Here is a 26,906-nt window from a genome sequence, read left to right as displayed (position 1 = left end):
CCACTGAGTCACCTTCCCAGCCCCTCAAATAAACTTTTTAAAGGCACATTCGCCAAAATGACATTTGACAATTATATACTTAGTAACAAAAGTTTTTCAAGTGGAAGGAGCAAGTTACAATAGAGTTGATTTATTATCCTGCACTAATACCAAACAGGTTCAACCATTCCTTAAATTATAGAAATAGTAGCCCCGACCATTTGTGTTGTTCAGTAGATGCCTTCCAGAAATGTGTTACCTAGATCAGCCTCCCATATTTCAAGCCTAAACATTAGCTAATAAAGTAAATTTCATCAAATAATAAAGTACATTTTAAAAGATCACGAATAGTTGCATTATCATGTTGTTTGATGTTTTCCTTAAGAAATATGACTTTAAGTCTTGAATATGGGTACTCATGAGAGATGTGACAAACATAAAATCTGTCTTCTATTTCTATCATATTCCTCCACAGTAATAAATTTTAGTTTTCTTCTTTTCCCAAAAGTTATACGTAGTAGAGAATATTATCCCATGTAAAGTAAAATAATCACAAACCATTGTACAAAGCCATTTATAAAAACTGGTAGTTAGGAAAACATTCTAAGCCATTTTTAAACTTTCTTGTTGAATAAAGATTAATCTTCCAAATGGATGAGAATAAAATCATGTCTAGGTGCTTCACGTCTCCAGTCTTGCAAATTGTTATTGCAGATGAATTAATTATGGAAATATAAGCTGATATCAGTTCAAGTATATGCAGGATTGAAATGCCATAGAATGTATATAAACCTGTCAAAGTATGAACAGACAGTTTAACAGAATGACTATCAAGAAGTTGAAACCAGAGAAGAATATTAGTAAAAACAGAATGAATGAAAAATGAAAAAGTGGCAAGCACAACTAGAATACTCAATGTACACATGTGATAAAGGAAGTGGTAAATCTGAAATAAATCTTGGAGAAGGAGTTGGTTGAGAATGATAGAAGGAGTGACTCTGATCCAGGAGCATTGGACAATTACATGGACATATTTAATTGTAACACAATTGCACAACCTTTTGAAATTTATTTAAAAGCACAACAAAAATCAAACACATAAAAATCACAACCAAACAGCAAACTCTACAGAGTATGAATATGATCTCTCAAAATATTAAATAGTTAATCAAGGGCAGTATGTGAAAAGCAAACCAACTGTTCAAAGAGGGCAGTTTGGGGTAGGGGAGAATTTTGAACAGATTTAAATAGATTGTCTAAGGTTATAAATCACCTACATCTGCAGCAAATATTTTCTAATGGGAGATCTTTGTCTGAACTGGATATTCCAGTCCTGAGATACATTTGATAGCTGGTGAATATAGAATGGAAGAAACAAGATCAAAACCCATTACTCTGTTGGAGAGAAAACAGTCCTCTATGTTTTCTCTCATCTCTCTTTACTACTCTTTTTCATACTTTTCAGTCAAGTGATTTTGAATTATATCTTTCCTTCTTTGTTCTGGCAAAATAATCGGTCAAAGTAATTCACTAAAGATTATTTGCCATTTTTTCTATTATGCTTTTTATTTGTCCAAGCGAGTCCATTAAACTTCCCTCTTGAATTTGGTTGCCACGAAAACCCAACATCTATGATAATGAGGACAAACTCTCAGGTAAAACCTTTTCTCCAAAAAACCAGTCCAAGAAGCTGTGATCACAAATATTTAGCTATACTGTTTTTTCTTTTACCTTGAAAGTATTCTTATGTCTAAAGTGCCCACAAAAATAAGTACTCCACCACTTTTTGGTTCAATTACTTCTAACCTCAAAGATATAATTTGCTAACAAGATGCTTAGAGGAAAGCGAAGAATACTCCACTTTTATCTTCTCACTTAAGATTCTCGTTAGATACCATATCAGGAACAGTGAAGTTATTCTTTTCAAAATTACTTCAATAGATTATTTTTCTCTTGGTCTTGCATTTGCTTAACAAGATGTATGGAGAAGAATAGAGTTAAATCACCGATACCTTGGATGACAGTGTCTGTTACAAAGGACAATACTTCGATGACCTATTTCTATGTCCTCCTCTTAGCTCTTACCTGATTTCCAATTAATCACAGCTTCTTGGGTTAAAGTCTAGTGAAGTGGAAGGACTATAAGACCTCTCCCACTGCTACGTCTTCATGGTTTCTCTTTTAAAACTATTTTATTTGGATGTGGAACATTGAAGTGAGACAAATAGGCTCTGTAAAACCACTTTATGTAGGTAAAATATTAAGACAATCTATTTTAAAAAGTTTTGGCCTCCCTCCATTGCTGAAGCTAATATGCTTAGCTAGGGCTTCGAAGAATACTGTTTTCTTACTTTTTCCATTTGCTCTTCTTTTCTGATCCCAAAACTTTTTGGCTTATGTAATAAGAGAAGTCTTCACAGTCTCATGTTAATAATGATATTATATTTTTGAGCCACTTAGAAATGCGAAATCATTTGTTTGAAGTATCCAATCAGATTTTTTTCTGTGTTTCAGTGCTTTATATGCAAAGACATTGTGGAAAGTATTATAAACAGAAAAGTGTAAACCCAATATCTTCTTTCATTGTAGAGGGCACTTTCCCCTAAACAGTTTGCACACAATTATCTTTTTCAGAGAATTACTGTTTAGTAAGTAAAGGTCAAATCACAATTTTGATGTCTTTTTTTTTTTTTTTTTTTTTTTTTTTTTGTCGGTCGTGGGGCTTGAACTCTGGGCCTGGGCGCTGTCCCTCAGCTCTTCAGCTCAAGGCGAGCGCTCTACCACTTGAGCTACAGCGCCACTTCCGGTTTTCTGGTGGTTTATTGGAGATAGGAGTCTCATGGTCTCTCCTGCCCGGGCTGGCTTTGAACCACGATCCTCAGATCTCAGCCTCCTGTGTAGCTAGGATTACAGGCGTGAGCCACCAGCACCCGGCTTTGATGTCTTTTTTTAAAGAACTTTGAATTTAAATTCCACTACAACCTTGTTTCACACAGTAAGAGTATATTTTTTGGGTAAGGAAAATTCTTAATGTAACCTACAGGATTTACAGCAAGGTTTGTGAGGTTTGTCTGTTTAGTGTGAAAAAGAGCCATCTTCACCCACATCACTCCCTCTCAGCTAAGTCTCCATGGATTTCTTTGCATGAAAGCCTATTCTCCCAGGCAATTTTATTTTTTTTAATAGGCTAAGTTGTTAAAAAGTTTGAACAATTAAAATTTACCTGTCATAACTTTAAAACTCTTTTGAAATTCCTTTAACAGAATCGCGAATTCACCAATCCTAATTCCATCTTTACCATATTAAACAGTTAAATGTTGTTTTCATGATATCATGTCCATGCAACTATTATTTTCCAGGGCCTTTGTTATGTTATATATATGACCATATATGCTGATGCTAAGCAAAATAAAATCCAAGATATGGAAACAGAGATTTTTATTTGCGGTTGTTGTTTTTAATGTACTATGTGATTTCTATTTTCTTTTGACATTTTTCCCTATGGTTTATTCCCTGCTGTTTTTGATTTGGATACCCTGTGTACTGGTATACATTTACCTTAATTACGGAAAGGAATAGGAACAACAAAATGGTGAGAAATAGGACAAAGGGCAAACCAATGCAATAACAATGCTCTCAAGACAATATGATGAAAATGTACATTACAACTTGTGAGGGGTATTGTGGTGACGGAAAACTGAGAAAAATGAGAAAGGGGATAACAAGTTTGAAACATTATGTATTCACTACCTTACAATTACTGTAACTCCACTGTACATAACTTTGACAAGAAAATTAAATTAAATAAATAAGCTACATGAAATAAAATTTCACTGTATTGGTATAGTAAATATTATTATTTTTTAGTAACTTTTAAAAATCAATACTATTTGGCATTAAATTTGAATTAATTACACCTTTTTAATCAGAGGGCCATCAACTTGAATGTTATCCAACTAGACAATATTTTCACAATATACTTGCCAATATTTTGAAAAAAGAATAAATTTAAACTTTCTCATACAAAAACAGTAAACAGTTTCATTCAATGGAAACCCATAACTTTTAAAAGTAAATAAGTTGTTAAGAGGACAGAATATATGTGTTCTTCAAAATTCCTATGACTAATATCTACTCATTTTCAAATTCTGAACATTCCTACCTGAGAGATTCAAAAGAATACCTGTTTGCATGTTATGTAATTCTGCAATAGATTCATATTCCAATGGGTTGCTACAGATTGAGAAATAAACAGAAAAATAGCCACATTCTGGTAAAGGATAAAACTATGAAGCATCTGTAATAATTAATTTTTTAAGAGTAAGCAATTGTTTATCAGGGTAAGCTATTATTTATGTGACCATCAATCCGAAGACTTATGCCATAAAGTCATCATACCCCAACAGTTTCCAAGGTGTAGGGTGCACCTCAAAGGTTCCCTTAATTTACAACACTAATAGCTTATCTTTATTGTGAAAAATACTACACCTCTGCTAATGTGATGCCCTCCATGTTCTGGAAAGAACACCACAATAAACTGTGTTGCATCATTTTCCCACCCCTAGTATTCTTGAGATCAGACCATTTGCAAATATTATTTATATTTATACTTTTTTAATTACCATAGATATTCAGGATGCTAAGAGCGCAATGTTACAGTTCAAAGCAAACCCAGGCAGGAAGGTTCCTTAGATGCTTATCTCCAATAAACTTCTCAGCAAAAGCCAGACACAAGTGGCACTGAGATTGAAATGGTAGGGCACAAGCCTTGAGCATGAACAGGCTCAGAGACAGTGTCCAGGACCAGAGTTCAAGCACTAGGACAAACCAATAAAACAAAAAAATGAAAACAAACCCCCAATCTTGCATTTTTCTCATTGTATACAGAGGCACATAATTAAGGGAATTGCTTCCTGTGTTACATAGGTAGAAGAAAAAGATGTCACACAATTATTCTCCTCATACTATGTTATACCAAAGCTTCAAAAAATTGCTTTTGATAAATTTATAAATTAATATCATGCATTTCTTGGCAACTCTGTCTACATTATTCACATTATCATTTTATACAAGAATTGTTGGAATTATCTATTAACTAATTTCTAATTATATCTCTCTTGAAAGAATATTCTAGGCAAGTAGACCGCAAGAATCATTTGTGAATTTGTCAATTAAACCCTCTATTTAAAAATAATTTTGGGGCTGGGAAGGTGGCTCAGTGGTAGACTGCTTGCCTTACAGGCATGAGGCCCTGGGTTCGATTCCTCCACACCACATAAGCGAAAAAACTCGGAAGTGGTGCTGTGGCTCAAGTGGTAGAGTACTAGCTTTGAGCTGAAGAGCTGAGGGAAAGTGTGCAGCCCCAGAGTTCAGGCCACACAACTGACAAAAAAAGAAAAGAATTTTGAAATATCTAATAGAATATGAAATTACAAACAAAACCAAAATATTTATTTTAAATCTCAATTCTAATTTAGCAACATTTACAAAGTCCTACATTAGATAAACTTTGCTATTTCTCCAGGCTTAAGCCTTTGTAATCCTTCATCATTTCTTTGGAATCCAACAGAATGATGATTACTTACTTTCTCAAATTTTGGAAGGTAATCATGAGTCATTTTGCATCTAGGAATGTTCTGTAATGGAGAGAGAATTTAAAACACAAGTGAGGATTATATATGAGTTGCATTTCAATAGGAAACTTGACTTCGCAAAAAATGACAAAATTAGCCCAGCATTCCAACTGTGTATTCCTTTCTTGTTTGCTTTGTTTTATTAAGACAAAATTATACTACCTGGTCCAGGGAAGGTATCACTATGTAATTCCACTCTCTAATCTTCTGTTTTAGTCTGAGTGCTAGAATTCTAGGCTTATATCACATTGCCCTGCCATAGTTTCTTGTTGTATTTAATCTAAATACAGATTACCAATTCTGAATTTCTCCAGTGATATTACCCACTACACTGCTCAGACTGTTCCTGTACAATTTTCAAACATTTTCTAACATTTGACACAGGATATGAACATTTTCAGATGCACCTGCGGGGTCTCTGATTCATTCCTCAATGGATCCGATACCTTTAATAATGATTACTTGACTCTCTTACTATCTCTGGTCCCTACCTATGTAATATTCTCAAATACTTTTGAAAAAAGTAACTTGAGGACTTTCTAATATTAAAAATTATCACATAATTCTAGTCTTACTCAGGACATATTTTCTATTGTTTTGTAATTTTTCTACATATTATGAGAGTCATTTCATTTGTGCATTTGTGTGTGCACATATAAGTGCCTCTGTGTTTATGTGTATGTTTGTATATATGTACACAAAAGCCTCAAGCTCTTATTCATAAATCTTGCTCATGACTGGTATTCCATCACCTGAGCCATTCTTCCAATACAGCTTTTGGCTCCTCAATTATAGGTACTGTTGCAAAGACTGTTCTAGCCTAGCTGGTTGCAAACTGAACTTCCCAGACTCCATTACATTCTTAGGTTTTATTTCTCCAGAAGTATCAACTTTTAAGCTATAAACATTTTTGTGAGTGTAAAGTCTATGCTGTAGCCGAGATTTTTAACTCAAGAATTCAAATAAAGATAGATTAATATACCCATTACATATCCTGAGTGTACACTGTTAGAAATGTGATCGTAAGCTGAGTGGTGGTGAGATCTGAGGATTGGGGTTCAAAGCCAGCCCGGGTAAGAAAGTACTGGAGACACTTTTCTGCAATTAACTACAAGAAAACTGGAAGTTGCACTGTGGATCAAGTGGTAGAGCATTAGCCTTGAGCTGAATAGCAGAGGAACAGTGCCCAGGCCCAGAGTTCAAGTGCCAAGACCACCACCAACAACAATAAATATATAAGGAAAGAAAAAGAAATATCATCTTAGCCAGCAGTTCATTGCTAGTATAAGCCCTGTTCTCTCAAGATGGATTTTTTTTCCATTTAAGTCCATGCTTTTATATCTGACTTGCATTGGAACCAGAATTATACTTCCATTATACTTTATACAGAGTTGTGTGATTAGCAAGTGTGATTTAGAAAGGGAGTGGCTTCATACTTCGTGTTCCACCTAGGAGTAATGCTTTCTCTACATCACTCCCATAAATCTACATACTGGACTTGGCTTTATTGTTTCAATGTTGTCTTATTTGTAGAGTCTTCTATAGTGTATTGAACCCATATACTTTAACACAGAACTTCTCTTTCTCCTATTATTGCTATAGTTTCCCTTACTGTTAATTCATATACACGGGAAATAATGTGCTGTACATACACTCACAAAAGGAATGATCTGAGAACCTTCTTCCCATTTACAATTCACTTTAATTTACAGAGACCTTAAAAAGTTTGAACTCAATATACTCATGGATAATATATTTATAAGCAATATAATTTTCATATTTTCTCTTTACTAAGTTTTCTCTGAAACACGTGTTACCTCATGTCCAAAGGTGTCCTTGTGTTATTTCAGTGAAGCCAGTAAACATTTATTATACCTCAAGCAGCACCATCAATTGTTACTGGAAGTAATGGTAACTGGATGTGGAAACTGATCCCAGGAGAGGAATGGAACATAGAGGAATGACAAAGTTCAAGTTAACTTGTGCTTTCCTTTTTACTGTACAAGAAAAGAATCCCAAGGCTTGAAGGAAACTCTGTTCTTGACTTTTTCAAATATGTTCTTTACTCATATAAAACTTTTCTGTAAAGTTCTAGTTGAGAGTATTACAAAAATAATGTGCCATTTGAAAGCCATCATAGAACAAAAGGAAATAACGTTGTTTAAAAAGTGTTCTACTGCAAAGAAACAAAGACATGGAGGTTTAAAGTGCCTTATGGATGGATATTTCACCCCTGAGAGGAATCACTATTTGCAGGAGTCAGTTATCAATTTCTTTAGTCTGTCCTGAGTTCTCCAGAGCAATAAGGATTCCAGAAAAGCAGGATCCAGTGAGTATGATCACCAAAAGGAGCCTCTTTTCAAATGAGTACTCCTTTAAGGAGGATCCCAAAGAAATATCTGGGTTTTTTTGTTTGCTTGTTTGGTTCGTTTGTGCTGGTTCTGGGGCTTGAATCCAGAAGCTGGACCCTGTCCCTGAACAATTTTCTTTCCTGCCCACCTGCCCCCAAAGCTAGTACTCAACTGCTTGAGCCAAAACTCTACTTGTGCTTTTTTGGTGTTTAATTAAAAATGAATTTGAGAGACTATCCTGCCTGGGTTAGCTTTGAACTAAGATAGTAAGAAAGCTAAGTGACATCAACTGAATAGACTTCTCTTTTGAAATAACTAATATTTGATGAAATTTTTTGTAAAGCTAATATTTGACTATTTTTAAAAGTAGAGAATATGTCCAGCAAAGAAGCCATAAAGTAAGTAATTCAGCAAAAGTAGGTGCATTGAATCATTTTGGAATTTATTTTTCTGCTTGGGAAGATTATTAATTTTGTCATTCCTTTGGGGGAAACAAAGTCATCTTTCACTTTATTTGTTGGTCATGGGGCTTGAACTCTGATCCTGGGCGCTGTCCCTCAGCTCTTCAGGTCAAGTTGAGTGCTCTACTACTTTTGCTACAGAACCACTTCCGGGTTACCTGTGTTTAATTGAAGATAAGGGTCTCATGGGCTTTCCTGACCAGGCTGTCTTTCAACCACAATCCTCTGGTCTCAACATTCTGAGTAGCTAGTATTACAGGCGTGAACCACCAGCACCTGGCTCATATTTGCATTTATGTGCACAAACAATGGAAATTTGAACCAAATGATGCCATTGCAGCTTTTCAGAAAATTTGAGGTAGCAATAATATGTCCTCCTTTTCCATTCTGTTACATTAATGACTCATTAGCTATGGGATCCCTCCATTAACATCCTCTACCATCTGTATTGGTGTATTTAGTATCAGGAAATGTTCATAGAGAAATATAGAAAGACAGATTTTTAGAAAGCAAAGGATATCGAGTATGAAAGAACAGCATAGAGAGAGATACATTTATCACACAGAGATTAATAACTAGCCTAAGAGATTTAGAATGCTAAAGGCAATGAGGAATAAGCCTAGTTGAAAACTAGTTCTTCAATAACCAAAATTGTTTTCTAGAACAATTTCTGGTATACCTTAGTTACTATCTTTATTCCTTCCATCTGGAGTTATTTTTTCTCTTGTGTCACAACTGTTAATTAGCCTCTGCCTTTTTTTGCAGTCACTGACCAAAAAGGTTTCCAAATGTCACTTAGATTACCCTTCTCTTTGTGATTAGCAGTGACCACACAAAATCCTGGAATCTTTGAATTTCCAGAATTAATCTTCACCTGAAATCTAAGCACATTACTGGCATTAATTGCTGTGACCTAATGACCTAATGAATTAGGGACTACTGTCAGGTTTCAGTTTGGAAGGAGCAATTATATATTCAAAGTAGGGATTCTTTATTTTGCATTTACTAGTTTTTTCTTTTATATTGTGAAAATACTGTACAGAAGGGTTACAATTACAGGGGCAAGATGAGTACATTTCTTATCAAGCATTGTATCCTCCTACTTTGGTTCCCCTTCTGACCCCCTCCCATCCTCCACCTGCCCCCAGACCCAATCCTCCTTCCCATCCCCCCCACCAAAGTTGTAAAGTTCGTTTTTGACATAACGACTTGCATATCTCATTGTTGCAATGGGTCCACCTGTATCCCTATTTAAATGACGTGTTTTTTCCCTTCCCCTCCACAAATTATATCATTATCAAGTACAGTGAAAGCAAGGGTTATACCCTGGGTGAGGGAAATACAAAACAACCAAGAAATAATTTATAAATGTGTTAGAAAAATATCACATGAAAGAAAAAACATTTAAATACATATCTTAGGGTTCATTTCCCTAACAGCAACTTATCTGATCATTTCTGCTTGACTCAGACATACACTAGTTATTGCAAATAAGGGAAACCCAGGGCTTTTATTTTTCCTTCCTTCCTTCCTTCCTTCCTTCCTTCCTTCCTTCCTTCCTTCCTTCCTTCCTTCCTTTCTTTCTTTCTTTCTTTCTTTCTTTCTTTCTTTCTTTCTTTCTTTCTTTCTTTCTTTCTTTCTTTCATTCTTTCTTTCTTTCATTCATTCTTTCTTTCTTTCTTTCTCTATTTTCCTTTCTTTCTGTCTTTCTGTCTTTCTTTTTTTGCTCAAGGCTAGCCTTCTACCACTTGAGGCACAGCACCACTTCCAGTTTTTTTTTGTTTATGTGGTAATGGGGAATTTAACCCAGGGTTTCATGCATGTTAGGCAATCAATGTACCATGAAGCCACATTCACAAAGCCCTAAATGACTTTCTTAAGATGGCATTACATTTTCATTCCATAACTATATCATAATTTTGGCCAGGTGCTAGAAAATGATGTAAAAAACAATACAATACAGTAAGTCCAGGAAGGTTGGATGGAAAATGAATAACCATCATGGTCTAGCCAGGGCACAGAGGGGCTTACGTCATGGAGCTGTTTCAACAGTCTGAGCTAGACAGCTCCTGACCCACAGCCCACTTCCTGAATGAGAGGGCTACCTTGGGTTCCAGGCACATAGGGACACTGGGCCACCTCATCCAGAAAACATTCAACCAGTTACTATGTGAGAGACGAAGAAAGAAAATCAGAATTATGCTTAAGTTGGGTGCCAGTGGCTCAGAACTCTAATCTTAGCTACACAGGAGGCTGAGATATGATGATCATGGTTCATAGCCAGTCCGGGCAGAAACGTCTGTGGGACTCTTATCTTCAAACAACCACCAGAAAACCGGAAGTGCCCTCAAGTGGTAGAGCACTAGCCTTGATCTGAAGAGCTTGGGAACGGCGCCCAGGCCTAGAGTTCAAGACCCACAACTGACAAGAAGTGATTCCCACCACATCAAGTGGACTGAATAGCACCCATTGTCCCAAGGAGCATGGTAGAGAAGTCAGGCTGAGCTTCCTGTGACCTTGAGGTCATAAGTAGGTCACCCAGCTTCTCTGTGCATCTGTTTCCTCAGCTGAAAAACTCAACAGAGTGAAGGATCCCCTTCCTCATGGGGATAGAGTAATGATGAGAGCCATGTTTTGTTTCATAATCCCACACCTGTTGCACAATTAATAACAGACCCCACCTAAGCCTTTTCCGGGTATCTTCCTGTCATATGCTCACAGAATTGCTGAGAACCTTATCTGAAGGATGCTCCCTCTGTGCCTAGCCATGCTCCACAGAACCCTCTGTATGAATCCCTTGTTTCCTCACAACTGTCCTCTGAGGAGACTGAAGTCTGATGGTTTCGGCACTATCCAGAACTTCATCTGTGGTCAAGAATCTGCTGGCATGGACTAAAAGTTTGGGATAATCTATCTAAACCAATAACTGAGCATGGCGCTACATGTCTACCATCCCAACTACAGAGGACCATGCTTGGTGGAGCATACCTGTCACAGATAGGAGGACCCCGATCCAGCACAGCCTGAGTCTCTATTCAGTCTCTTTCTCAGAAATGCCCAAGACAGAAAGGTGGCTCCTCAGAGCCAGGGAGAGGAAACAAGCAGGGGTCAGGGGGACCCCAGCGGAGTGTCTTTCCAGCGGCAGGGGTAGTGTTGGGGCAGCCACTCACCTGTGCTGCTCAGAGAAGCTGTTGGCAGCTGTGACAGGTGGGAAGAGCAGTGATGGAGGTGGCATTGTGGATACATGGGCCCAGAGCAGAAGACCAGGGGCAGGGACCTGGTTGGGGCCTTATGACTGCTGGAGTGCTCCATTGCCTGAGGTTTGAAACCCAGCACCGCAAGAAGTGGGGAGGGAGGTGGGGCGCTGGTGGGAGCATCAATTTCCTACTATACTCCAAACTCTCCTCAAGTCTCTTGCTGATCACTCAACCACCTCTACCTTCCTCAACTTCTGGTAGTGTTGTAAACAAACAGAGGGAATCCTGGTGCTCCCCCGCATCATGGAATGCGGGCTTGGTCACCATTCTTGTATCTCATTGGTCAGAAAGGAACATGAAAGAATGGGGGTGTGGCTGTAATCCTGTGATGCAAGCAGTATGGGCAGAGCAAGATGACAGCGGCTCGCCTAGCCTTTTTTCCCAAGGAACTCTGTCCAATGCAGTTGGGGACAAAAGAGTAACCTGCTTTAGCTGGATGGCTGCACAGATTGTTGTGTATGTCTGTTTGTTGCCAATCCTGGACCTTAAACTCAAGATCTGGACACAGTCTGTGAGCTGCTTTTGCTCAAGGCTGGCCCTCCACACTTGATATGTTGGCACTGAAGTTGGAAAGGAGTCTCAAGAACTTTCTTGGCTTGGGTGACTTTGACCATGATCCTCCTTTCATAGCTTTGTAAGTATCAAGGAGGACTGCTGAGATCCACTGGTACCTGCCTAATCATTGGTCTTGCTGATGTTCTTGGACAGACTGGTGAGTACCCTATTCTCACAGTGAAATGGTGGGAGCTGGGGCCCACAGTTCGAATCGTGATCCTGCCACCTCCAAATGGCAGGAGATCCTAAGAAACTTGTTTCTATCTATATGATACCCAATGGAATATTATGTATGTCATGATTGAATGGGCAGTTCTTGAATGATTCTATGATAAAATTATACACAATTATATTATAGGACACTAATCAATTTGAGTTAATACTTTATTAAGCATTTAAACAATCAAATTCATAAAATGGAGGCATAATGAAATACCTAAGAATTGGGCCAATCATACTATAAAGGTTCCATTATTTTTCTGCCAGGACTGGGATTTGAACTCATGGTCTGGTACCTATGTTGCACTGTGTGGGAAGTGGAAGCTTGCCTCCTTCTTGTCAAGAAATTCAAGTCTGTTCCTTAGGCCTGATATCGATCCTCAGCACTAGAAAACATCCTATTCATGTACAATTTACATATATGATTTATATTTACATACATATGTTGATTATATTGCATTCAGTGTAGTTATTTTATATTTTTGTTTTGTTCATGTAATGACCATTTATTTTATTGACTATTATGGCACATAGAACATTGATTACATAAGGATATAGGTCTGCATATATATTCCACTTCATACCTGACACCCAGGACATTCACAGAAAAGGAAAACATGTGTTACCATCAGCTTCTTACTCAACGATTCAATGTTTGGGAATGCAGGCATCTGAACTCATGGCCTACAAGGCCAAATTCATGAATGGGTGAGTGTCAGCATGCCCTCCTGGGGCAAATTGAGCTGACAGACTATTCCCAGGACCTGAGATTGAGCCCAGGAGTTAACAAAATAAGAACAGATTGGCGTGCAGATGGCAGTAAGCTAATAAATATATGTCTTTACAGAATGCCAGAGATGTCTATACATTATTTAGTTATATAGACTACATTCCTACCAATTCTTGGGTATTTATTATGTGTCCATGTAAGTAATGTAATTGTTTTCTTTCTTAAAAGAAATCAGTGTCCTGAAATTATTGTGTTCCTGTAAGTAATAATCTTTTAATGCTTCATATATATTAAATAAAATCAATCAGCCTCATGAAATCATGCTGTCTAATTTTATAGGAGCATTATTCACAAACAACTCATTCGGTGACACTGACAACACTTCATTTTTATTCCTATGGTTGGAAACCTGTTTCTTAGTATCTCCTGCCATTGGTTGTTCAGGGCCTATATTGCCACGTGGGCCTATGGCTTCCCCAATAGTCTGCCAGCCTTCAGCAATGCAAAGTGAAGTACTCTTTGCAACAGTGTAATTCAGACTCAGGAGGGTCATGTGCAAAGGAAGAAAACCTAAAAAGGCCACAGTTTTTCTGTACATTGTTTTCCCTGCAAGGCCTGGGGGTCGAGGATCCCAGGAACAGCTGTGAGTCCAGTGGCTGCACCCCAGCCTAGGGTGATCGAAGCTGAGGCAGAGTTACCACGACCTGAGTTCAAGCCCCGTGCTGAGAAAAAGTTTTAAAAAAATTAGCTCCCTGGCTTGCAATTCCAGCTATTTATTCTGCCAGGTGTTGGATTTGAACTAAGGATCAGGGTAAATCTGCAGCAATGTGGATAAAGGCGGTAGATCACCGTACTTGAAGATAAGAATGTCAAGCCTGTTCACTAGTCCTGAATTCAAGCCCCATCCCTGGAAAACATACTATTTACATGCATTGTAAAGATAGGATTTATACTTACCTATAGATGTTCAGTCCATACATGTTTGGTGTGGTTGTTCCTTGTATTTTTTGTTTTATTCATTTATTTACCATTGATTTTACTATATGAAACCCATTTCGTTTATTACATTGATGACATCCTATCACAGAGCACTAGGTTTGTAGAAATGTACTCCATCATGCTTGACACCTAGAATTCTCAGAGTAAAGGAAAACAAGTTTCACATTCAGCTTCTTATTCGACGATCCACTTGTTAATGTTACTGGGATCTCAACTCAGGGCCTAGAAGGAACAATTGGCCAATAAATCAAGGTGAACACACCAACCTGTGAGCAACCAAGGAGCTAGGTCATTCCCAGGATCTGACATTGACCCCCAGGGTGGTCCAATATAAGTTCATAATTTCATAAGTTCATAATTTAAACATACGATCTAAATTGACATACATGTGTGGACAGCATCTTGTGTTTGGTGCACTTCTCCTTATTTTGTCTCTAATTCATGGAGGCATTGTTTATTTTACTAAGTATGGTGACAGGTATAACTGTGCTGACATGGACGACGACCTGTTCCCATGGTTATAGGGTTGCCTATGCATTTTCCATCCTCTTCTTTCACAGGAGAGGAAAACGTGTGCAACAACTGGCTTCTGACATCAGAATGTATCTTTTGTCAGTGCTGGGATTTGAACTCAGGTCTGGGTAGCTCTGTTGCACTGTGGGAAAATTGAAGCTCGCCATCCTTGAAGACTAGAATGTCAGGCATGGTCCAGGGCCTGATTTGAAGGCCCAGCACTGGACAAAATAATAAGCCCACCTTTTTTAAACGTAAGATCTCTCTTTACCTACAGGAGTGGTATGCATCTTGAGTTCATTGTAGTTATACTTTTAATTTGTGTCTTATTCATGGATGTATTGTGTATCTTATTGAGTATGGTGACAGATATAACTGTGCTGACATGGATGACAACCTATTTCCATGGCTATAGAGTTGCCTCTATAGCATTCTCCATCTGCGCTGAGACCCAGGACTTTCGCAGGACAGGAAAAAAGGTGGATCAATTGGAATCTTACATCAGGTTGAATATTTTGGCAGTGCTGGGATTTGAACTCAAGGTCCAGCAGGCCCAATCAGTGAAAGGGACATGTTGAGAACACCAACCTGTGAGCCACTAAGGAGCTAAGCCATTCCCAGGACCTGAGATCCAGCCCAGGTGGGGGCCAATATAGCCATAAATTCATAATTAAACAAGGATCTATATTTCTAAACATTGGTGAGCAGCATCTTGTGTTCGGTGTAGTCATTCTCTTTATTTTGTGTCTTATTCATTGATGTATTGTGTATTTTCTTGAGTATAGAATGACAGATATAACTCTGGTGAACTGGATGACAACCTATTCCCATGAGTATAGACTTGCCTATACATTCTCCTTCCTAGGTGAGACACAGAACTTGCACAGCCTAGGAAAACAGATGCAACAACTGGCCTCTCACATCAGGGTGAACTTTTGGCAGTGCTGGGATTCGAACTCAGAGCCTAGGAGGCCCAACTGCCCAATGGGATCATGTGATCATACCAGACTGTGAGCCACTAAGGAGCTGGGTCATTCCCTTGAACTGAGTTCGAGCCCCAGGGAGGCCACAATTGTCATCAATGCATCATTGAAACAAGGTATGTATATTCACATCCGTGTGTGGACTTCATCATGCATTGAGTGTAGTTATTCTCTTTATTTTGTATGCTATTCATGGATATATTGTGTATTTTCTTGAGTATATAATGACAAGTATACCTTGACTGACATGGATAACAACTTATTCCCATAGCCACAGGGTGGCCCATTTATTCTCCATCCTAGCTGAGACCCATGACTTGCACAGGAAAGAAAAACAGGTGCAATGATTGGCTTTTGACATCAAGCTGAATCTTTTGGCAGGCCTGGGATCTGAACTTGGGACCTAGCAGGCCCAATTGGTGAATGGGTCCACATGAGCACACCAGCCTGTGAGCCATGAAGGACCTAGGCCATTCAAAGACCTGAGATTGAGGCCCCCGGCAGGGGGAAACTGGGGAGGATAATAGTCACCCACTCATAAGCTGAAGGTAGTATGCAAATAAGTACATATTTGTGTAGAGTAGGAGAGATGGTGACTTGTAATGGAATCCATTCTGTGTGACTACTGTTTCTTGGATCTTTCTGGATGCCTCCATTTCATGACTGTGATGATAATTATCATGCTTCATCAACTCTTCTCTACAAATAATCAATATTCCATGAGTCTTGCCTATCATTTCCTACTCGCATCATGCATGAACTACTCATTCAGGGATGAGATTGATTGCTTTCCATGACTCCTCATAGGTTCACAAACGAGTATCTCAGGGTGCCCCGCAATTCCCTCCTTGTAGGGGGGGCTGATTTCAAGCCTCAGACCTGGAAAAGTTCATCTTACATACGTTTTAAAGTTAGGATTTGTAATTCCGTACAGCTGTTCAGTCCATATTGTGTTTGCTGTGGTTATTCATTTTATTTCTTGTTTTATTCATTTATTTACCATTTATTTTATTGACTCTGATGATACATATACAATTTATTACATAGTTTACATCCCATCACAAAGTATCTAGATTTTAGATGTGTTCTCCATCAAGCCTGGCAGTGCTAGGATCTGAACTCAGTGCCTAGCAGGCTCAATTCAAGAATGAGTGAGTTTGAGCATGGCAGCCTCTAGCCAATGAGGCTGTCAGATGGTTCCCAGATCGACCCCTAGGTTTGGCCAAAACAGTGATACATGGATAGGCAGATGGTGGTATACAAATAAATATACATTGGTAAAGAGTGCCAGGGCTGTCTATCTATGATTAAATGACACCTATAACTTTCCTACCAAATCGATTATTGCATCCAATTTTAGACTAGACCGGTGCATGAACTACACTTTCAATCAGTATTCCTATGAATAGGAATGAGTCTCTGGTGATCTCCTGCCATTGGTGTCAGGACTGGGATTTGAATCCAGGGCCATGTTGACAGGTTGGCCTATGGCTTCACTGATATCCCACCAGCCATCAGCAATGACAGGTCAAGTCGACTTTGCATCCATATCATTCAGACCTAGGATGGTCAACATGCAAAGAAAAAAACAAGTAAAACCCCAGCACTCTGCACCTCACCACTTTTTGTGCTTTCCAGCTTTTTTTTCTTCCTAAAATCCCTCTGGGCCTAGGATATCAGGATCGGCTATGGGTCTGGAGACTGGACCCCAGCCTAGGGAGATCCAAGCTGAGGCAGAGTTTACACGACCTGACTTCAAGCCCCATGTTTGGCCAAAAATTAATTAATTAATTAATCATTTATCTAAATTGTAAAAAATAAAGCTCCCTGGTTTGGAATTTCTGCCGGTTTTCTTTCCTAGCCTGGGATTTAGAATCAGGGTCTTGGTAAATCTTTAGCAATGTGAGGGAAGAGTTGCCACTACATGAGTTCAAAGCCTGTGCAAACCAAAAATGGAAAACTAAGTCACTGACCTTGGCAGGGGGAGGTAGTTGTGGAGATGGGAGGGAAAGGATAGTAGGGGGAAAACAAAGGAGGAGTCAACAATGCTCAATAGAAAATGTACTCATTACCTTGCTCCTGTAACTGTAACCAATTTGTACAACATTTTTACAATAAAAACGTATTTAAAAAAGGGAAACAATGTATTTCTCAGAGAAGCAATCAAGGAAGGATGTCTGAATAGCTGTACAAAATTCTACACTGCTTTTTTTAAATGTTCAGTATGGAACTGAAAAAACATAACTGCTTCCATTAATAAAAATTAAGTCACTGTCTTGGAACTGGGGCCAGTATTTCTGCCATTGCTAGGATTTGAGCTCACCATCCAGGTAACTCTTTTGCAGCATGGGTGAAGGCAGAGCTCACTGTCCTTGAGGAAAAGAAATTCAGGCTAGAATTCCCATGTCCTGAATGAAGGTCCTGCAAGAGAAAAAATATTTCTATACATATGTAATATATGATATATATTTACATATGTATGTTAATTTCATATTATGATTTTTATTATTGATTTTGCATTTTATTTTTCTTTGATTTATTTAATGATTATTGTATTTAGTATTATTATACACAATATTTTTTACATTTTGCACATATATTATAATATTAAACACAATAATTTAGGATATTGACTCATTTTTCATTATTATTTTATTAAGTGTTGAAACACAGTACATAATTAAATGAAAGCATTTGTCACAGTCTTCACATGTTTAGAGTCTGCCCCAAGTATGAGCTTTGTCTTATCTTTGGACATCTTCCCATTGGGATTTCTTTTTATAGTCAGTTTATAGTCAGAAACCTTTTTTTGAGGATAGGCAGGTGAGGGATAAAATTGGAAAGGTGGCTTAGAAATGTGGCTTAGTGGTAAAGAGCTTGCTCAACATGCATGAATGACTGGGTTTGAATCCTTAGTGCCACATACTCAGAAAAAGCCAGAAGCTGTGGAGTGGCTAAAGTGGCTAGACTTGAGAAAAAGAAGCTCAGGGACAGTACCCAGGCCCTATGATAAAGCGCCAGAAGTGTCAAAAACAATAGGCGAGATGACAGTGGCTCACACCTGGAACCCTAGTTTCTCAGTAGACTGAGAGCTGAAGACCAAAGTTCAAAGACAACCTAGGCAAGGAAAAGCCTGTTAGACTCTTATCTCCAGTGAACCACCAAAAGACCCCATGTGGTGCTGTGGCTAAAGTGGTAGAGTGTTAGCCTTGAGCTGAAGGGACCAGGGACAGTGCCCAGGCTTGAGTTCGAGACACACCTGGAAAAAAAAGTGAGGGTTTATCAAAGTACTTTTCCTATTTACTAATTAGGAGAACATTCTCTGGAAAATGAACACTGATGTACACCAGAATTGGAGGTAGAGCTCCAGGTTCAAGTGTAGCAGATCCATATACCCAGCCTCTCAGACTCCAGCATTGTAACCTTGTGTCCTACAGGGTTCTGAATGGTCCATTGTTGAAAGGCTTAATATGTTCCCCAAACACTTTGCAATAAGCATTTGACTTGTATTGTCAATGTCATTACAGTTCTGAACCTACCAGAGCACCAGTAGCTCACGCCCATCACCCTAGCTCTGGAGCATGAGGTCTCAGGATCACAGGGTGAAGCCAATCAGGGCAGGGAAGTCTATTACACTCTGACTTCCACTTCTGAAAGGTCAGATGTTCAAAGAGGTTCTTGTGTTTCCCTTGGTGATGAGAATTTACTTGCACTCTAAATGTTCTTAGAGTTCCTGAGTTATCAAAGGAGGAAAGAAATATCAATGACCCATCCGAGGTTCAAATGAAGTTCTCAGGATCCAAGCTCTAGCCCTGTTAGCAGGATGAACTCCAGTGTAACACTGTATTTGAAGGACAGAAAACAGTTGCAAAAGCCAGGCTAGGTGCAGAGACCTAGGCCTGCAGGATTAGGAGGCAGAATGTACACACTAAACAGGGAAGTGAGCTGCAAAACCACTTCATTCATTCCAGGAACAACCAGCAATGAAGGGAAACCTGAAATATTTGTTAGTTACACCAGGGTCAGGCTTTTCTCAGCCTCTTCAAACAATGACTAATTAACCTTCCTCCTGCAGTGAAGGGAGCCTCAGGCTATCTTTAGGTTACCAATAGAGAGCCAGTTTAGTGGGGGAGAGGGGAGGAACAGAGTAGAAAAACCCTGCTCTCTCGTCTTAGGGAGTGGGTTTTTGACTCTCCATCTGTCAGATTTGAAGCCCTTCTTCTACCTCTGCCAGTCCATCCTCCTTCCTTCATTCTCCACTTAATTAATGCAAATCCCCAGACCAACAAGAGGCATGGCTGTTTCTCTTCTGTCTCCAAGCCCCTGAATTAGAACCTAGCTCTGCCCTCGTGGCTCTGGGGCCTTTGGCTACCTTAGAAGTGGGAATGAGACAGTCTTCCTGCTCTGTAATTGTGTGAAGGTGATGCTGGTGGCATAGCACACTGCAGAAGGCCTCATGAATGGGAAGTGTTCCCTTCTTTCCTCCTGACATCCAAGACCAGATTTATCTATCAACTTTCTATCTATCTATCTATCTATCTATCTATCTATCTATCCATCTATCTATCTATCTATCTATCTATCTATCTATCTATCTATCTATCTATCTATCTATCTATCTATCTATCTATCTGTCTATCTGTCTGTCTATCTGTCTGTCTATCTGTCTGTCTATCTGTCTGTCTATCTGTCTGTCTATCTGTCTGTCTATCTGTCTGTCTATCTGTCTGTCTATCTGTCTGTCTATCTGTCTATCTATCTGTCTATCTATCTGTCTATCTGTCTGTCTATCTGTCTGTCTATCTGTCTGTCTATCTGTCTGTCTATCTGTCTGTCTATCTGTCTATCTATCTGTCTATCTATCTGTCTATCTATCTGTCTATCTATCTGTCTATCTGTCTGTCTATCTGTATATCTATCTACCTGTCTATCTACCTATCTATCTATCTATCTATCTATCTATCTATCTATCTATCTATCTATCTATCTATCTATCTATCTATCTATCTATCTATCTATCTATCTATCTATCTATCTATCTATCTATCTATCTATCTATCTATCTATCTATCTATCTATCTATCTATCTAATCTACCTACCTACCTACTTAGGTATCTCTTTGCCAGTTTTTGGGTTGAACTCAAGGTCTGGGCACTGTCTGTAGCACTCTACTTCTTAAGCCACAGCAATAATTCTGGCTTTTTCTCTGTATGTGATACCGAGGAATCATACCCAGGACTTCTTGCATGCTATGCAAGCACTCTCTCTCTAATCCACATTCCCAGCCCCTTCATATTTTCTTTAATGGTAGTTTTTAAACATAAGTATGCTACCATTTTAAGTCCCTTAGGTTAATTTTCTGAATACTGGTTACTTCTACAAAACCTGATATTCTTTTCCCCTGCCTGATTTGTGACTGGTCCTGCATTGGCCTCATAATTAATGTAAATAAAGGCTGCTGAGATCTGCTGTGTGCATCATATAATGACACAGGACTGGAAACCTGGAAGAGAAAAGCCATGGGTCTGAAATGAAGAAAATGGTGCAGTATGCACTAGGAGCATATTTGAAAAAATGAACGAGTAAATAAAAGAAAAAGTATTGCATACAGTCTGTTTGCACTCATGGAGGTAATATACACACATAAGTAGGTAGGGCATTGATAAATAAATTTGGCCTTCTCTTTATGAAAACTTTTGTGGTCATTCCAGGGCTTAAACTCAAGCCCGATGCGTTCCTTGGATGTTTTTCCCAAGGCTGAGGTGTTACCGCCACCACAGCTCCACTTCCAGCCATCTGGTCGTTAATTGGACATAAGCACCTCTCAGGCTTTCCTGACTGTTCTAGCCTGTGTTTCCTGCTTGGCTTTCTCTCTCAAAGCTGGAGCTCTTCCCTCTGGACCACTGCTCCACTTCTAGTTTTATGATGGTTTATTGGAGATAAGAGTCTCACAGACTTCCTGCTCAGGCTGACTTTGAATGGCGATTTCCCGAAGAGACTTCAAGCAGCTTTTCTCAAGGATACACAGAGGAGCTGCTCCACACAAAACCTTATTGTAAATCTCGAGAGGCACTAGAGGAAAAGTGATATATGAAGATGTTTCTAGTGTGTTCTAGATACTTAAGGTTGGAGACACAAAACACTCATAATTATTAGATCATTTTATTGGCAAAAGGAACAATTCAGACATTATGAGAATCATTGCAGCTTTCAGTCCTCTCATCCTGAGACAGTAAATTCACTGCAGCTCAATGCTAAGTGACAGAACTGGCATGTCCTGCGGATATTTTCTCCCAATTCCTGTGACATTCATTTCTCACTTTTGGCTTCAAACCTGTGTCCAGAGGGGAAGATGAGGCGAGAAAATCCTTCTCACTGAAAACAGCCATAAAGATCATTGGGTAGTTAACTTATAAATTCAAGGCATTGGAATGACCCTGTTAAGAAGTCAGATTGTGGGCTGGGAAGGTGGCTCAGTGGTAGAGAGCTTGCCTTGCATGCCTGAGGCCCTGGGTTCGATTCCTCAGCACCACATAAACAAAATGAAAAAAGCCGGAAGTGGTGCTATGGTTCAAGTGGTAGAGCGCTAGGCTTGAGCTGAAGAGCTGAGGGACAGCGCCCAGGCCCAGAGTTCAGACCTCACAACCGGACCCAAAAAAAAAAAAAAAAAGAAGTCATATTGTCCAGATTAAAAAATGAAGAGAAAGAAGGTACCAGTGGCTGCTGACTGTAATCACAGCTCCTCAGGAGGCTGAGATGTAGAGAATCTTAGTTTGCATCCAGCCTGCATAGGAAAGTCCATGACACTGTTATTTCTAAGAGATCACAGAAAAAACCAAAGTGGGGCTGTGATTCAAGGTTAATGCACTATCCTTGAGCAAAAGGAGCTCAGGGACAATGCCTAGACTCATAGTTCAGCCCCAGGAACTGCCCCGTCAAAGAGCCTGTACCACCATATCTTTGTGTATGTATGGACGTATTCCTATAGGTGAAGCTCCAAAGTAGCTATGATGAATGGCACCAATTTGTATTCATTAAAATTATTTCATAACAGAGATTGCTTTCATGACACTGCATGTTCCAGGGCTCCCTTCTCTGGTCCCATTATAACCTGTGGGTTTCTCTGCATCCCAGGCCTTGTGGATGAAATATCTCTCATTTCCTGGACAGGCAGAAAAAAGGCCTCATTCCTGTACTGCTGTGTAATAAACAACTGCATCCAGGTCAGATAGTGAGAAGGAGTGCAGGCGGGCTCTGAAGGTCAGGAGAGAAAGGTCACTGTGTACTGGCAACTATCTCTCTCCCCAGTGCTCTGTTTTGACAGGAAGCTTTCATTTGTGCCACCACCCATGGCAGGCCAAATCCTGTGCACTTATCTTGCCTTTGTGAGACTATATACCAGTGTTCAGATACAGTTCTCAATATAATTCAAAAGTCCTTCTGGCAGACAACTAGGGCACTGAAGCTCATGAAATGTTTCATTGAGGGCGATGTTGGGCCTATGATGCTTCTCCTAGGTTTTTGCAAGCTTGGGAAATCCAAGCACATATCTGATATCACAAAGCTTCCTGTCTTCTAGGGCTGGTGAATCACATCAGGTTTTGAAACTTTTGACCTCTCCTAGTTTGGCCCTGGGTGGCTAGCTTTTGGGGACACGGGGCTAAGGTGTTGACCATGATCTCAGTGAAGAAGCCTGGTACCTTACCATTTTGTGTAACAGCATCACTCATAATCTGTGTGTGTGTGTGTGTGTGTGTGTGTGTGTGTGTGTGTGTGTACGCGCGCGGGCATGCATGTGGGCCCATTCACAATTCTTGGAAGTTGAACTCAGGACCTGAGCACTGTACTTAGATTTTCTTGTACAAGGATAGTCCTCTCTTACTTGAGCCACAGAACCACTTCAGGATTTTTTTTATTGATGTGGTCCTGAGAAATCAAACCCAGGGTTTCATATATACAAAGCACTCTACCCCTAAGGCAAATTCCCAGCCCTCTATTTCAGGTTTGTTATTTTCTTTCTGTCTTTTTTTATTGTTGTAGTAGTTGATGTCTAGGCATGGGTGCTGTCCTTGAGCTATTCAGCTCAAGTCTTGTGCTCTACTACTTGAGCCAAAGCGCCATTTCAGCTTTTCTGGTGGTCCATTGGAGCAAAGTGTCTCCAGGACTTTCCTGCCCAGGCTAGCTTTGAACCATGAACCTCAGATCTCATCCTCCTGAGTAGCTAGGATGACAAACATGAGCGTCAATCAGTCAGCTTCTACTTCAGTTTTCTTAGTGGTGAATAGGAGATAGTCTCATGGGACCTTTTTGCCTAGGATAGTTTGGAAGCCAGATCACCAGATCTCAGCATCCTGAGAAGGCAGGATGACAGACCTCAGCTATAGACCCCTAGGCCATGGCTTCTGGTGCAAGGGGCTCCTTGGCTCCACATGGTGGAGTACTAGCCATGAGCCCAAGAGGTAAGGGTCAGTGCCTAGGCCCCTAGTTCAAGGTTCATGACTGAGAAAATACAAAACAAAACAATTTTCCGCAGGAGACAACTCACTAGTCTTCAGTAATAGGTCCCTGCCATGGGGACCTATCTGAGCCTCAGTATTCTTGTCTGCATAATCATCTCAGTTGTGGAGCTCTTACAAGGACAAGTTGAAAGAATGCACCCTGTGAAAGACACAGCACATGGCATTCTTTGCATGACTCAGCACACAGCATCTTGTGAAAGTCTCAGCACCCAGCACCCAATGCAGGACTCAGCACACTCCACCTTGTGAAGGACTCAGCACATAGCACCATTGCACGTGCAGGACTCAGCACAGATCACTCGATGAAGGACTCAGCACAAAGCTCTGTTCCACAAGCTATAATTAGAATTAAGGTGGTTTCACATTCTTCAAGGAACATTTCATATCTAATAGTTTAGTGGGGTGTTTTTATTTTGGGGGAGGTAAGTTATGGTGCTTGAATTCAAAACATGGGGATACGGTTCTAATAACATTTTCTCAAGGCTAGTGTTCTACCATTTCAAGCCATATTTCAAAGATTCTAGCAGACTTCCTGCCAGGATTTAAAGCCCCCAAGCAGCCAAGATGTCGCGGGTAAGGCAGAGTAATCCAGGATGATGGGGGTAACCCATGGAGCTGGGTTACAGCAGTTTACATCTGGCTAAGTCAGGTTAGGTGACAGCTGTCAGCACCAGACTCCTAGCTTTCTCTGTGATGAGGTATTTGATGTCCTGTCCTTCTATAGTTGCAGTGAGTATATTCAAAGGCCAGATAATGTGATGTTAGGAAAATGAACCCTTAAATATGTATTTTAATGTTTTCGTTTCTTTCATGCATGTATTTCTAATGCATTTATAAGATTATTTCTTTGTTGCTTTGTATGTCCCTCCCCCACAGTGTAACCCCCGCTTTCACTATATTTGATGTCAGTATATCATGTGGAGGAGATGGGGACAAACAAATCGTTTAAGGATTCAGGTGGACCTGTTGCAACAATGAGAAGTACAAAATGTCATGTCAAAACCAGCTTTACAATTTCGGTGTGGGGGGGAGAGGGGGGTATAATTGGGTGGGGGGAGGGGGGTAAAATTGGGTGGGGGGAGGGGGGAGGCAGGGAAGGGAAGTGAAGGGTAAACAAAGGAGGAGGCTGCAATGCTTGGTAAGAAATGTATGCATTATCCTGCCCATGTAATTGTAGCCCCTCTGTACAGTATGTTCTCAAATAAAATAAAATACAATTAAAAAAAAAAAAAAAAAAAAGAATCAGAAAAAAAAAAACAAAAACAAAAAAAAAAAAAAAATTTTTTTTGGCAGTCCTGGGACTTGAGTAAGGGCTTTGACACTGTCCCTAAGCGTTTGTGCTCAAGGCTAGCACTCAGTTGATTGAAAGACAGCAGAACTTCTAGGTTTTCTTTTTATGTGGCACTGAGGGCTCGAACCCAGGGATTCGTGATTACTAGTCAAGCACTCAACCAATGAGCCACAGGAGTGAAAGGGTTAAAATAGATAGAGGTTGCTGTATATAATTTTATATACACAAAAGATGTCTGTACATTATTAATTTATAGATAATATTACTACCAATTTTTAGGTATTAAGTTATGTCTCCATTTAATCATGTGTCTCAGTTAACAATTAATAAAGTATTAATTAAAATTATAAGTACATACATCTGTACATAAATTACATATTTTATAGAATGTGACAGATGTCTATATAATTAAATTATGCATCATGTGTTACTACCAATTATTAGGTATTTATGTTTCCATGCAATTTTCATTCTATTAATGCTTAATAAAATATTAAACTTAATCCATATCCTATAATTAGTGTGTCTAATTTTATCCTAGAATGATTCACTACAAATTCAATCTGTTTTTCCTTTATTGTAGTGACAATTCTTCCACCAATGACATTTTTTACATTTATGACATCCTATTACATAGCATATATATTTGCATCTGAATTATACATCCTGTCACTGAGCACTTTTCAAAGAAAAAGAAAACATGTGTCACACTCGGCTTCTTCCTCCTCGATTACATTTTTGGCAGTACTGGGATCTAAATTCAGGGCCTAGAAGGCTCAATTCATGAATGGGTGACTGTCAGCACAGAAGCCTCTAGCCAATTCATCTGCCAGGCAGTTCCCAGGCCCTGAGATCGAGCCCCATATGTTGACCACATATTGCACTTAGTGTAGTTATTCATTTTATTTTTTGTTTTATTAATTTATTTACTATTTATTTTATTGATTCTTATTACACATGAAATATTTACTCCATATATTACATAAGATATAGATTTGCCTATGTATGAAACTTCATACCTTACACCCAGGACTTTCAAAGAATTGGAAAACATGTGTCACCATGGGATTCTTACTCCATGATTCAATTTTTGTGAGTGCTGGCATTAGAACTCACAGCCTGTAAGTCCCAATTCATGAATGGGTGAGTGTCAGGACGCTAGCCTGGGGCATATTGAGCTAACAAGCATTTCTAGCACCTAGATTGAGCCCCAGGGGTTGACAAGATAAGAACAGATTGACATGCAGATGTTAGTACACAAATAAATACAGATCTTTATAGAGTGCCAGTGATGTCTATACATTATTTATGTATATAGACTGCATTCCTGCCAATTCTTGGGTATTTATTATGCCTCCATGTAATTAGTATTCTTGTTTTCATCCTTAATGAATTATTAATAAAGCAACCAGTGT

At 39.2% G+C, this 26,906-nt stretch overlaps 1 long non-coding RNA gene across 1 annotated transcript; it reads right to left on the bottom strand.

Annotated features, from left to right (window-relative positions):
- Positions 1-571: 571 nt before the first annotated feature.
- LOC138835977 (uncharacterized) lies at positions 572-11,867 on the bottom strand. The gene is made up of 3 exons (XR_011374836.1): positions 11,595-11,867; positions 5,565-5,615; positions 572-771 (listed from the first exon to the last, which is right to left on the bottom strand). It is a non-coding gene; the product is annotated as an uncharacterized lncRNA (long non-coding RNA).
- Between the last annotated feature and the right edge of the window lie 15,039 nt (positions 11,868-26,906).

Source organism: Dipodomys merriami, unplaced genomic scaffold (assembly GCF_024711535.1).
Source record: "Dipodomys merriami isolate MVZ:Mamm:240054 unplaced genomic scaffold, mDipMer1.0.p SCAF_2441, whole genome shotgun sequence".
In the NCBI taxonomy this organism is placed as follows: Eukaryota; Metazoa; Chordata; class Mammalia; order Rodentia; family Heteromyidae; genus Dipodomys; species Dipodomys merriami.
Note: the sequence above shows the minus strand (reverse complement) of the source record. Positions and strands in the feature narration are given on the sequence as shown.